The sequence below is a fragment of the Convolutriloba macropyga genome, chromosome 1 (genome assembly GCF_964194025.1).
Source record: "Convolutriloba macropyga chromosome 1, txConMacr16.3, whole genome shotgun sequence".
Taxonomy (NCBI): domain Eukaryota; kingdom Metazoa; phylum Xenacoelomorpha; order Acoela; family Convolutidae; genus Convolutriloba; species Convolutriloba macropyga.
Genome location: NC_134468.1, coordinates 71,960,665 through 71,975,263, shown reverse-complemented (window position 1 = coordinate 71,975,263; position 14,599 = coordinate 71,960,665).

Sequence of the window (14,599 nt, the reverse complement as noted above, 5' to 3'; positions counted from 1 at the left end):
GTTTGATACGTAGACATAGTTTAATTTCTTTTTTAATTGTTAGCATTACTAAATATCAGGTCTCTAAGATTTGATGGTATTCGTCCATGAAAAATTGGGCTTGGAGGGCAACCGATTGTAGAGTGACAAATTGTTTTATATTGGATGGCTGCGAGGTTTTATAGTTATGCCAGTAGCATTTTATAGTTCTGTGTGATCTCTGTGCTACTCCTATGGTTCGCCCATTTTTCGACGTTGTATGTTTTGCCAAACTGCAACTGATGTTGAAATATCTTTTAACCTTTTTGAATTGAAATGAGTGCCTTGGTCAGTAAATATTGGAGTGGGCATATTTGTATGTCGCATAAACCTGTGCATTAGGTATTTGCATACTTTTTCTCCAGAAATCGTTCGACTTTTTGGACAACTATATAATAAGTGAAAGAGTGATTTCTTGTAAGATGTATGAAAAACCCTTAGATTTTGTTGATGATCCTACTATATCAATGCTTAACATATCCGCAGCATAACGTCTATTTAAACGCACAGGAGACAGTGGAGATTTTAGTGCTTGGTCTTTTGAAAACCTTTCTTGCAGACAAGTTAGACATTTGTTATTGTATTGACTAAGAAACTATGTGAAGGAGGGCGAAATAATATTTTCGTCTTTTTTTAATTCCGTCTGTTGTTTTTTTTCCAATTCAATAGACGGAAATTTTCAACCATTGTAGAAGCTATTGTTTGTCTTTACTCAGCTGTCTCCCTTTTTTCATGTCTACTGCAACTGTCGTGTTGGTTGAATTGTAAGATTAGAAAGAGTTAAACTCAATAACGTTTTTTTATGCCGGGAGCTTCAACTGTATGGGCCTACCCAATTGATAGGAAAAAATTAAATGACAACACAGCCAACAAGATTGCAAAGATTGCCTGACAACTTTAAAATAACATGTTTTGGGGGTTAATACTATAAGGATTTCAAATGAAACTCCACATACATTGTTTTCAAAGGTTTCAAAGGCCTGCTAATAATTCTTTCGTATAAACCAAATTGTGTATTTGTGCTGGTGAAAACAAGTTTGAGCAGAGAGCTACTGCTGAATATGTTGTGCTTAGCTCTATTGAGCTATCGCTCCTCTATGACTATTATAAATCCAGTGGCATTCAAACTTGCGACACAAACTATTACGAATTGTCATTGTAGTGTTTGCGCGCTTTGACTGAATCAGCTTTGAGTGCGTCTAGACTTTCTCTTTGTTCACCAGTGATTAGAAAAGATAATTCTTTACGTTATTTAAAGAAAGAATTGTAATACAATATTTGGAATGCTTTCATAGTGCTGCTTGAATCCAATAAAACGTCTGAATTGTTTTTGTTTTTTAGGGGTTTTTAAGTTACTCAAGAAATTTCTACACTTGCGGTTTATTAGAAGACATTTATCTGATTGTTGGACCATCAAAATGCATTTTGGGCCTTTCGAATTAACTTTTTTTAATTGACAATTTGGAACCTAATTTTCGAATACAGGAAAACTTTTTGAAGTTTTTGAAATATTGCTTTTCCGTCTGTTGCTCCAACTCGCAAAGCATTTAGTTACACAAAAATTTGTCATTTGCCACACAAGGTTGTAAGTTTTTGCTGACACAGATGCTTGAAGCCTTTGTTGTTCAGTCTGAACCTTGTGCCAATCGTTTGAAAGCAAACTGGTCATCAAAAGTAAACACTAAAAGTAGCGTTATTAATTCATCGACAAGTTTTCAAGTATTGAATGCCTGGAGAAGTGGGCGTTTTAGCAGAAATTGTTTTTCCAACAGGATGTGCAGTTCCGGTTGCCATAGTCGGTATAGGAAAACTTGTTATAATAATATTTTAATAAATGATTTTTTTGTCTCAGTTCTATCAGAATTCTCAGTTTTCTCAAAGTCACGTTTCGAGTTTAACCCCGGAAGTTGGGAAACTCCAGTGGTTGCTTTTGAGAACTTTCTTCAGATGCCCAGAGTTGTTCCACATTTTTTAACTGCTAATGAACCGTTTCTAAAAAATTAATACAAATTGTTATCTCAAGGTCGACTTGGTATGAAAAGGTTATTTCTCAAGGTCGACTTGGTATGAAGAGCAATGATGGTTAGTTTTCGGTGTCAGAACATCATGAAAAGTATTGTAAGCAATCCATGCTTTTGATAACATACGGGTTTTGTGAAGCGCCAAAAATATGTTTAAGGTAGCAAGTTAGTATGATGCAAACATCAAATATCTTTCAAAGTATTACTATTGTCAATCAGAGTCCGAGTATAATAAGGTAACTTTGACAAAACCATTTTGTTGTCGAATAATTTGGCTGTTTTTTACAAAAGCAGGCCGTAGAACAGCCGTCGAATGTTTAAAGATTTGGTGGACTTTATTTTGTTTAAAATTTTCAGGCTTTTGATAAAATAAAAAAATCTACCGGAAATTCAACTTTCTGAAATGATATGGTGGAGTGTTTCTACTTTATATGTGACAAAAGTAACAATAAAAGTGGTATTTGTGCGAGGAATGATAAGACAGAACGAATTCGCACCCAACCCACCACCTATAAAACAATTTGGGAACTGTTCTTTATGTACAATTTGTGGTTCATTATAGAACGTTTTCCAAATCCAAAGGAGACAAAAAATTGCTGTAAAACGAAGGGTCTCCCACATTGAACGGTTTTGAATCTATATAATATAAGAATGTTTTTGCAGTGAAACTTAAGTAAATCTGATTGAAAGGGAGTGCGTTTGATCCAAGAGCTGGGTAGCTGGGTTTTTATGGGTTCAGATCACTTTTAATGGCTTAAGTTTAAGATATTTTTTGGTGCAACTGCTTGTACTCCTTGAGGAGGTTTTGATATTTTTATTTGATTTGATACCAAATAAATCAACTAATCAAAATACTTGTCTGCTGAACAAAGACAAGATATTGGTTCACCGTAACGCGGACAAACAATTAACTCGATGAAATAATCTGATAACGTTCTAACTCTGTAGACAGCTCAGGCAGAGCAAGAGGTGGACATTTATTCGTTCTATGACACGTCAACCAGTTGAGGCGTCGTGCCAGATTACACTTTTTTGCTATGTATTTTTATCCGCCTGATAATGGACCGTTTTTTATAATTTACTAAAATTGATTACCTTTATCCCAAATTGAAAATACTCCTCTAATTTTGTACCGGTCTGTAGTGTGATTTTTGGTCTGTGTACCAATGTTTCAGGCACAAGTGGTACACGGACAATCACACTACAGACCGGTACAAAACTAGAGTATTTACAATTTGAGATGAAGATAACTATTTTTAGTGTTTTATCAATATTAGGACAAAAAGTGCAATTTTCTGTTTTTGCAATATTGGGACGGAAATTGAAAACTTTTATGGCACTATTTACTGACAAATTGATTCATTAGCTAGCTAGCTAATAATCAAATTTGTTGTTATTTATTTAACTTATTCAAACTTCTCTATTTTGTGATTACGTACCGGAATTCTTGAAATTTATTTAAAATTTTGCAAATTCTTCGAAATAGTTCAAATGAACTTTCCTTTCATTTGAAACTGTTCTAGATTAGTGTAAGATTTGATGATTTTTTCTTTTCAACAAAGCTTCTTGTTTTTTTTAATAAAAAGTCATTTGCCGATTATTGATAGCCGTTGTTATTTTTTTGCAAAAATAATTTCCAAAGGTTTACCGGTGAGAAAGGCAGGGGTCTGCTCTATAAAAGGAAGTTTCTGAAAAGTTGCTTAAGATTTAACAAGATGCGGTGTTTCTCTAAGTGCTTGAAAGTTCTTTGCTTAAAGATGAATGAATTTCAATTTAATAATATTTGTTTTGTCAATCTACATATAATATAGCCGACTCATCTTATCAGTTGTGGACACAAAGTATTAATTAGAGCGCAGAAACTAATACTTGTCCTTAGTGCTTGCAAGGTCACTAGAATAATACGTTTCAAAGGTTTTTTGAGCACTTTGCAATTGATGAATTGTGAGTTTCGAACTGGAAACTGTAGCGAAGGACGCTATTTCCTGGGTGATACATCGATTGTCAGTAATAGCATAGCTCAATTATGTCCAAATTAAATACAATGTTTGCTCTCGCAGACATTAAGAGATTAAAAATTCTAAAAAATAAGATCTTGTAGCAACCCGGAGCGCGTCGTCATAGAGATTCTTTTTCTGAACCAGAATATGAATCATAATGATTTTTCAGCGGGCCATTACTATGTTCAGGTCCAAGATTTCACTGTTTAGTATGATTTTAGTTAGACAAGATGAGTCATCAACTGACTTTTGTATGAACATAAATTTTGTTAATTGGGTTTGCGTTCTGGAAAAACAAATTTTGTCTGCCTTGTTTATGGGCATATTATAATGCCGCCTGTTATTGATATGTGCATATCGTACAAAATTACCCGCGCTTTTATTTGCTCAAGAGCCAATCATCTCGCATCTCTCTCTCGCTATCTGTTTTGATCGTAATTAAAATGAATGCCTTTTCAATATACATGCTCACTGAAAGTACAAGCTGAACTGATAATAATTGCTGACTTTATAACTTTGATTATAACTAACTATGATTTTGAGTTATAGTTTGAATTTGTCGCTTGCACCTGAGTTTGTTGCATGCATCTAATTAGTTTGAATTGTGGCTCTTTGAATTGCGGCTCCACCGACCTCCACACTCTTCTCCCGACATCACTGTCCAGCAGCATGGCTGGCGTGAATAATGTTCTTGTGGGTTCATCAACGTGAAGAAAATGTTGCAGAGTCCAATGAGATCTCGATGGACGTCTAGGGCTCCGGCTGTCGTATGCACTGAATCTTGAATGTGAACCCGGCTGTCGTGCCCATTGTCTCTCATTGGGCTGCATTGGTTGTCTAGAATAGGAGAAAGGTAAAACGTACCACTTGATATCAGACAAGGTTATTACATAAGACGCACGAATTAGGTGCACGTGTTATTTTTTACACAGTAAGGGGGGTCAAGGCTGTTATCGTGGATTCGAGCCAATTGGCGCGGAGTAAGATTTTTTCACTGTAGACATAATCGCAAGCAAAACTTTTGCTCTTAACCACCGCATTATTAACCACACCTCTTTTTCACTTCAACCTCATCAGCTTAATTTTCTTTTTGTTGTCTACAGGATACACATTTTCTTGGTGACAATTCCATGACACAGATTTGTTTCTGGATGGTTAATTGGACAGCAATAACTCTTCTTCTCACATAATAATTGATTCATCCAGGCGAAATTCGATGGATATCTCTGCCATTCCCAGTAAACAATCGATCAACAATTCAACTCAACAACAACGTAATCAGTAAAACAAAACAACAATCAACTCTGAAATACACAACATATGAAGACCATTGAGTTCACTATTCAGACATTGGAAAAAGATAAACTGAAATAGACTGATAAAGAGTGGTATTGACACCCCACGGACGGAGCCCGAAGCTTGTACTACTACTACAAGTTCTACTACTGCACCACAACTAAATATGGCTCGCGCATCGACCTCCACCCTCCTTCTACCTCCGCCTCCGACTTCCGCCGGCCTCCGCCACCGACCTCCGCCTCCGACCGCCGCCACCGATTCCACCTCAAAGATGTAAATGCGCCAATATATAATATAGTTATCTAGAATTGTTTTTGAGGTTATCGCCATTTAAAAAAATCATGCACGAGATCGAGTTATTCGAAATTTTCAAAACTTGCTATGTTCTTTGTATGTACAGTCTGACGATGAGAGAAATGGGAAACATTCTGTGCGGTGTTGACCCCGAATGTAAATGAGGCTGCGAAGAAGAGGGACAGACTGGGATTTTTCTTAATGTAGTCGGGACAGACTGGCAAAAGTCTTTATACTGCTATTTGTCTGGTACGGTATTGGTTACAATTGACGGTCAATGGTACAGCGCTGAAACTCTTATGTAAGCAAGGTCAGGGAAAAACGATAGAAGACATGACAGAAAAATAAATTGTACACGCCCACCCCGGATGAAATATCAAAATGGATTCCTGTGACTTGTTATATCAAGGCGAGGAAATAAAACAAAAAATTTATTGTGTTATTTTTATGGGTCGACGTATTTGCGTCCTCGCACTTTGCTCTAAAAGGCACACCTGCTCATGCTTTTGAGGTTGTTAAACACTTCTATAACATGGTTTAGCAATTTAAAAATAATCAAGTTGACGAGAATTTATGAGCAGTTTCACGCGTTTTGTTGGATTGTATAATTCAAAGTTGTCGCTAGATTTTTTTGCAATTTTTTGTGTTTCATCGATGTTACCCGGTTAATTTTGACGCATGTTTTAATTTTTTCAATCAAAACAGCTCTTTAATTAATTTTCGAATGTATGCTGAGTTTTCGAATAACTTTGACAGATCAATAAGGAACCATGCAGCAATGTTTCCACTGCTGTTGCGATAACAACTGTTATATAATATGCGAGCTTTTATCAATCGTTGATTGACAACACTGTTATATAAATCGTATCCTAAAACTTGTTCCCAGATCAGAATACGGTTTCTGACAGTGATGAGATATTTTAGTTTACGTTTTTTCTTCGTCCATAGTTGATCAAATTGTTATTATGCGTTATGGCAACAGCGGCTGATGAAAGTAAGTTTTTTGTTATAAATTATACTTTTCCTGAGCAATTTACCTTCCTTTCCGACCCTTAACCTTCCGCGCAAAAGTTTAACCCGAGGACAGACTTGCGTTTGGTGTAGCCGTTAATTTGTTTTGAGAACGTAATTAAATTTGGATTTTTTTGTTTTTGCCACCCCCAAGCTTTATCGTGATACATTTAATTTGCCACCCCCAATTTAATGTGCTATGATAACAAACGCAAAATGAATTACTACATAGACACGCTGTTTAGCGGGGGATAGCGTTCTGCCGTCAATAACAAACGATTCCATAGCTCCAATTTTGAAAAACAATTACGCGGTTTCCTTTACATTTTGTAAGTGATCAATTTTTTCTTGCGTTTTGGTCAGTTTTGCCTTTTTTGTCAGTTTTTCCTGAATCTCTGCTCAATGCTTTGTTTTCTCCCACTCAATGAGCTCTTTCGTAATCTCTGTAGCCGTTAAAACAAAAAGTCTTTCCTTTCGCGCCTTTTTCTTGAAAATCGGGATCTATTCTGCCCCCCCCCCCCCCCCGTGTTTTTATGACCCCCAGTTACAAATTATATGTTATTATATAGCGCGGTACTATGTAAGAAAATAGCACGTGCGCCTAAAAGATGCGCCTTGTACGTAGGTTCCCTTCAATTTTGAAGGTTTTTCATAAAAGGTTTATAAAGTCGCTCTGTGCATAGGGTCATCCTTTGATTCAACCTAAAAAATCCTTGATTCTCCTTATCTTTATTATGGCAAATAGCGAACTACACACTTTCACTCAATTCAGGCAGAATTTGATCTGTAATTTAAATTTATGAGATATTGATAGTGAATTGTAAACTTGAAGTTGTTCTGTTTTCTGCAGTGTAATGTGTTGCCTTGTAACTTCACCTGTGTCAGTGCTGTACCGACTAAAAAAGTGTCAAAAGTTGGAACTGTTTCATTACCCCCACCCCCTTTATGATTCAATTATCGATTTTATTATTATTTTCAACTCATTACGGGATGTGTTATTAATTGCTCTTGAACGAAGTTCATACCAATTATTGTAAACGTGTGTCTTTTTTATGCAGCATTTTCGCTTGAAAATTTTGACTTTTCGAATGACTTCTGCGCCCTTGACTTTTTGCGTTTCGCGTGATCTAAAATTCTCGGTCACAATCACAATTTCAAGCAGCTGAACTCAATTGGAGGCAATTTAATACTAAAAGTCAAATGAAAAGTGCGCCGAAATTGGCGCCATTTTTCACTTTAAATCTTAATAGTGGTAAATGTTAACCTCTAATGTGGTTATTTGAAGCCCACTATTGAACTTCTTAGTCCCATTTAGCCCCCCCCCCCCCGACTGAAGCAGGCTGCAATTGATTACAGCTCCCACTAGTCGTTCGAGAGCAATTCTCTCGACGTTTAGTCGGTTGTTTTATGTTTGTTATCACCCTCTCGAAGTTATTCAGCACCTTGGCTTAGCTCCGGAGTTTTATAACTTCTCGGTGGCGAAAACAACTGTGTGGTAACATTCATTTTAGTCTTGACATTTCCTGGACATTTTGATACGACAGGAAGTTTTTTTAAAATCGATATCAACGTACGTTTTACAATAACAACGTGGAAGAGGTAACATTTTTCGCCAAGGTTAATTAGTTCTAAATTGGTCTGATCAAATTGTAGACCATTTCCTTGGAAACATCTTTTGCTATTACGCAACATTTTAGCTTCGTACGCCTATTCGAACTAACATGCTTATATCTACAGAATTAATGAGAAACTAGTCATTTGTATTAATTAATACCGTCAAAGGATGTCGACCAATAAAAGATGGTATTTTGGTATTGGGTATAATGGTATTGGGTATAATGGCATTGGGTATAATGGCATTGGGTATAATGGCATTGGGTATAATGGCATTGGGTATAATGGCATTGGGTAAATTGTCATGTAACCGACCTGTCCAATGCGGATTATTGGGAGTACCCAATGTTTGTGGTGTGGAACAAGGTCCTTCTTTGAATAAAAAGATTGCGGAGATTTCAATGTCAAATCAGTGCAGTATCTCTGAGATATTTATGCTTATATGTCCTTTCAATATGCTCTGCGGTCGTGTAGTATTATCTGTTAAAGCAGTACCCCAAGTTTCTCATATAACAATTTCTATTGCCAACTTAGTTTACCAGTTTTCTATTCTTGCCTAAGATTTGAACCTCATCTTGTTAACTATGGTAACAAATTCTAATTTAATTATTTGTGGATGTTTTGTTTTATGCAACGGCAGTTTTTTTCTGAGAACTGTTGTTAAGCAAAGAGTAAACATTGTCAGCCTCTAAGAGAACCTTTCATTCAACCTGTGTCTAAGGCAAACTTTCATCTTGGTAAGTTGGAACTTCTGATGAGTTAAATCCTTGTTGCAGCAAAAAGACACAACAGTGCCACGGACCAGTGCTCACAATTGCTGTAGGTCTTGCGGAGGGTTGACTGACAACGAAATTAGAGAGAAGCTGTTGACTTTGATTTTTGGGATTCTGGGAGAGATTGTGACCTTTAATGTCGAGTAAGGGTACTCTTCTGGAGATACTTTTTGATTGCATTTATCTACAGGGGAACCGCAATCGTCCAGCGCGGGTCTCTTTTCAGATGCGCCTTATTACCGTTTCCACATCGCAGAGTATTCTTTGCTTCGCCGCATGATTGCACTTTTTCGTGACTCAGTTTTCTGCTTGTAAAGTTTTTGCATACTACCATAATTGCGGCCAGAATTGGCCAGGCTGCGCCGGTGAACAACTTAAAACTCTTGTTCAGTTAGAGTTCATCGTTATGTTAGAGTTCAAATCAAATGCTCGTCCGTTTCAATGGTTAACTGCAAACTCACGTGAGAATATTATTGCTTCATCCCAGTGGCTTATTGGAAATAAATAAACCCCTAAAAAGATTTATGCAATAACTGAGCGGAGTGACAATTTATAGAAAATCTGACCAGCAAAAAACGAAAGCAGTACTCCAAATTAACGATACTGTGCGGGTCATCCTCCCTGACATTGAAAAGCTGAATTTGAAACTCGTGTTTTGAAATCATCAAAAAACTTCATACTGGCTCACTTTTTCGTGCATAATTTTTTTTGAGTAATTTGTGACTAATTTTGCAGACAATTTTGGCCATTTTAAACTATTTTAGGACTTTTAAATCAAAATTGAACCATTTTTGTCAAAAACAAGTGGTGTTAAAATTCTTTGCCGAGCGAGCCATTTTTTTGTTACGTGCGGCATTTTTGCCAATCTAAAGCAAGTAGAAATCAAGATGCAATTATAAGTTTTTTATGGACGCGTTTTCGGTAGTTTGTGCAACCGTCGTCGAATGTTAATGTTCCGATTCACTTTAGCGCGGAGAGGAACTATATACTCAAATGGGTTTTTTTTTCAGCCAATTTTCGCCGAAGGATATATTCGTCGTAGAGGGTTTTGAGTTGTATCATTAGAAAACCCGTCTAGCGTAGAATATAGAGCTGAAAAGATTCTTTGAATTGCTCTTGAACGAAGTTCATAGCAATAATTATAAACGAGTTGGTATTTTTTATGCAAATTTTTTGCTTGACCGTTCTTGCGCTTTTCTTCTAGAACATTTTTTGACTTCTCAAGTGACTTTTTCACGCTTTCGCACTTCATTTTTGAGTGATTTCTATTGCTCTCACTCCAAAGTAAAGCTTGTTGCTAATAAAAAAACCGTTTGCAGCAATAAGATGGGCCTGATAGCTGAGTGGGCAGTGGTTCTGGTTAGGGATCGAGAGGTCAACGGTTCGTATCCCGGCGTGGTCAAATGTTTTTCCATCCGCCTATCGTTCGGGATTAATTCTTCCTACCCTAGTCGGTTTTTGCTTAATTTCGTTTTTCCACGGAGTTATCGAGGTTTGATGTTTTGTGATTATTTGTTCACGACTTTCGTTATTATTCACATTTTCCGTATCTTTTCGCAATTTTTGCCCATTTTGCTTAAATTAATGTTAAAATTGTTAATGAAAGGTGGTAACGGTGGTGCCGATTCGACCTCTAAAAATAGAAGATTTGTTGAACTGTTTGAGTCAATTTTCTGGCTAAAGTTTTTGCTATTTTCAAAATTCAGCCGTTTTCATCACCAATGGCATGAAATTAGCTTTTCTTAGCCCACTTTGTTTAAATTCACCTATTTAACACGACGAAAAGTCCTGAAACGATTTTGTTGACTCCAGGGAAGCCTAGTTTAACTTGCACTTTCTTTGAGACTGTTCTTGAATTAAAAATTTTTGCGGGTTTTTTGATAATTTAACTCTATAAAGATGCAAAATGCAAAGTTTTTTTTGAAATATTGATTTTTTTGAACAATTACGTGATCCTACTAGACAGACGGCAATAGCAGGAAAAATCATTGTTCTTTTAAAGCCTAATTTAACTGGCACTTTCTTTGAGACTGTTCTTGAATTTAAAATTTTGCGGTTTATTCGCTAATTTAACTCTATAAAGATGCAAAATGAATAATCTATTTTTGATATATTGATTATTTTGAACAGTTAGTGTTCCTACTAGACGGACGGCAAAAGCAGGAAGAATCATTATGCTTTTAAATTCTAAAAGAGCTCGGATTCTAATCAGTCAATGAGTTTTGTTTTAAAAAAATTATATTGTTTATTTTTGCCCCTTTTTACGTTATTTATGGAAGAAGCTTATATCAATTTAAAGCTTACCAATGAGAGGTCCTTTTGGTTTGCGAAGGAGTGTCTTTTAGTCAAAAGCTTATGGTCGTTGTGTCTTCTAAAATACATATTTTTCAAAATAAACAAGGGCTTTTCAACATTCTCTTTTTTGATCAGTATGCAGCTTACGGTCAACGACGACAGGTCAGATCGTTTTTCTAATGGAATTTAATTTAATATTTATGGTTGTTTTACGTTTTAAATGAAGGCTTTTCTGCTTAAATGCTACGAGATATCACAACTTCTTTTTTTATTTTGGGACGTTTTTTATCTTTGAGATGCTTTTTGTCTTGTCACGATATTGACAGGTCAGATATCACCTTAATTGCGCTTAGAAATATGAAACTCAGTTTTTCAGTGAATAGATTATGGAATCATTTGCTTCGACACCGTCCTCTAGCAGAATATAATTGAACCTTTGTTTGTCATTCCTTTTGTAGTATGATGAATTGTGGATGATTGCAGGTCTTACTGGCTTCCTATGGATGAAAAACGCAACCTAATTACTGATTTCAGCTGACAGCTAAAGTTGTTCATTATATAGAGATGTTATTTAAAATTCCACTTGGCTGTTCTTTTTTGTCTACTTGTTAACTAGTCTCAATAATTACAGGTAGCATATCAAATTATTGGTATTAAAGAAAAACAAGATTCAACATATCTGATGTTTTTAGTGCATTGTTTATTGTTCTAACGGTTTCAATACCAGTTTTACGAAAAATTGTAAACTAATTTTTGATTGTTTTTGTATTATTTATTTTGTCTATTGACTGAACAATGACCGATCACATTTTTTAAAGTAAACAATCCTTTTTATTGATTTCAGCTGTTAGCTATTGTTTTAATCAATGACATTGAAATAAATTGTTTGAAAAAATGTTTTTCATTTTCCATTTTTTGTTCTTTGTTAAACTACTGGTTACCTAGTCTCATTCGTATGTCACATATCTCATTATAGGTGTTCAAGCAGGTGCAATCAATTATTTTTACGGAATAGATTATCATTGGCTTTCATTGATCGAAATTATTTGTTTTCAAATCATTATAAACAGAATTTTTGTAATATTTCCTTTTTTGTTCTTTATACTATTTGTTACCTAGTGTCATTATCCAGAGGTCGCATACCTTTTTATTGGTGTTTAACGCAGACACAATTAATTGTATCTTATTTTTTAATAATTAGATTTCGTTTTTAACCGCTTCGATGCCGTTTTCTTGCAAAATTTAACGGAATTCGTTTTTGTTGTAAGTTTGTTGTTTGCGTTGGTAGACATCTGACACATTCTTGATAATGATTGTCTTTCATCAATTCAAACTTTTTTTTAATCAAAAACGTGTTTTTTAAATTTACCACTTATTCTTTTTGTATACTTGTTACCGAGTAATAATAATAATAAATTGTTCTCAAGTATGTATAAACAAACAGCATTGTTCAATGAGGTTTACATATACGTACTCAAAAAGCCATCAAACGGCAAAAAAAGCCTAGTCGTGTGTTGCCTTTGGGAAGCAGTTCAAGTTTGTTAGCAAATAGGGGTGGGGGTAGGGAGTTGATATTGGCTTGTTTTTAAGGTTTAAAAAGATTCAGTGACAGCAAGTACACGTGAGGAAACAGTTGAGTTTTTGTAAAAGGATAAAAAAAATACTTTTTAAAAAAATAATGTTTTAGAAAATTGCTGAAAAAAACTAATAAAAAAGTTCTATGATATCATTTCCTTGTATAATATTTTCAAGAAAAGTATGGTGGTGTGTATTAATTCCAGATTTGTAGCAACTTTATAAAATGAACATATTTTGAGTCGAAATTAAGTATATAATTTAGCAATTTCCTTATTCGTATTCCAATTCTCTTTGAGTTGATACCAGTAAATTGATTGCTAGGTTTTACTTTCTTACTTGTTGTTCTTTTCTCTTCTAACCTGACAAGCTCTGAATCCTCAATAAACCTGTTAATAACTTCATTTTTATGTTCTTGCCTAATTGTTTTGGTTAAAAATTTTAAAAGCTCATAAATATGTAGCTATTTCACCTGGAAGATTTCATATTTTTCCCGTTCGTTCGCTGTTGATTGATGACTTTGTTTCCTGCAAATAATTCGCGAAATTTGTTTAATTTTCTTTTCGATAAACTTCAGGCTTGTCTTGTTTGCAGTTCCGTAAATAAGTACTCCATATTGTATTACCGGTTGAACAAAAGACTTATACTAAAACTAATTGTTTAATACTCAATATAAACCTTAGTTTGTAGAACAATCCCGTAAATTTGGCCAATTTTGCTGCGACGCTATTTGTGTTTTTGAAATCAATTTTTTGTCCAGTAAAACGCTTAGATACGTTACTTCGTTGCTCTTTTTAATGGTTGCATTGTTCAGTCTTAGAACATTCATTATAGTTTTAAAACCTAAATTTAGTTTAATCGTTTTTTCAACATTGAGCGTCAGTTTTTTATTGCTTAAGTAGAGGCCGATGTTGTCAATATCACGTTGAAAAACAACTTCATTTGTATTTGTTTGTGGCTGCAGAGCAGTATCGTTGGCATAGAGCGTTATTGTGGAGCAGTTGCATTGTTGTCTGATGTCATTGACGTATATGATGAACAGTAGTGGTCCTAAAACTGAACCTTGAGGCACACCAAACGTAACAATTTTCGGACGCGTTCTTGCAGCACCATATCTAAGAATTTGTTTTCTGCCAGATAAGTAAGATTTCAAAATTTCAAGCATTGGGCCTCTCAAACCTATGTTAGCAATTTTTCTAAGAAGTAAGTTATGATCAACCGTGTCAAATGCTTTTTGAAATCTAAAAACAACCCTATCGAACACTTTGGCTGGTTTTTCTAAAGTGTCCATAGCGTTTTCAACAAAATGTGCTAATGCATCAATTGTTCCTCTATGTCGTATGAAACCATATTGATTTGCATCCAGGAGATCAAAAACTTCCAAAAAAATTAGATATTTTGTTGTACAGAAATGTTTCAGACTTTTGCAACAGTCGGAAGTAGAGAAATTGGTCTGAAGTTAGATGGTTCCTGGACATCACCACTTTTATGTACTGCTACTAAGATGGCTTCCTTCAAGCAGGGTGGAAAACTTTTTTCATCGATACATTTGTTGATTAATTTTGTTAGTATTGGCACAATTACCCATTCGAGTTTCTTCAGAAAAAAGTTGTTCAATTCAAAGCAATCTGTGTTGAATTTGGTTTGCATTTTATTTTTTATTTCCCGTACTTCCAGCAAAGTGGCCCTGGTTAGTCGC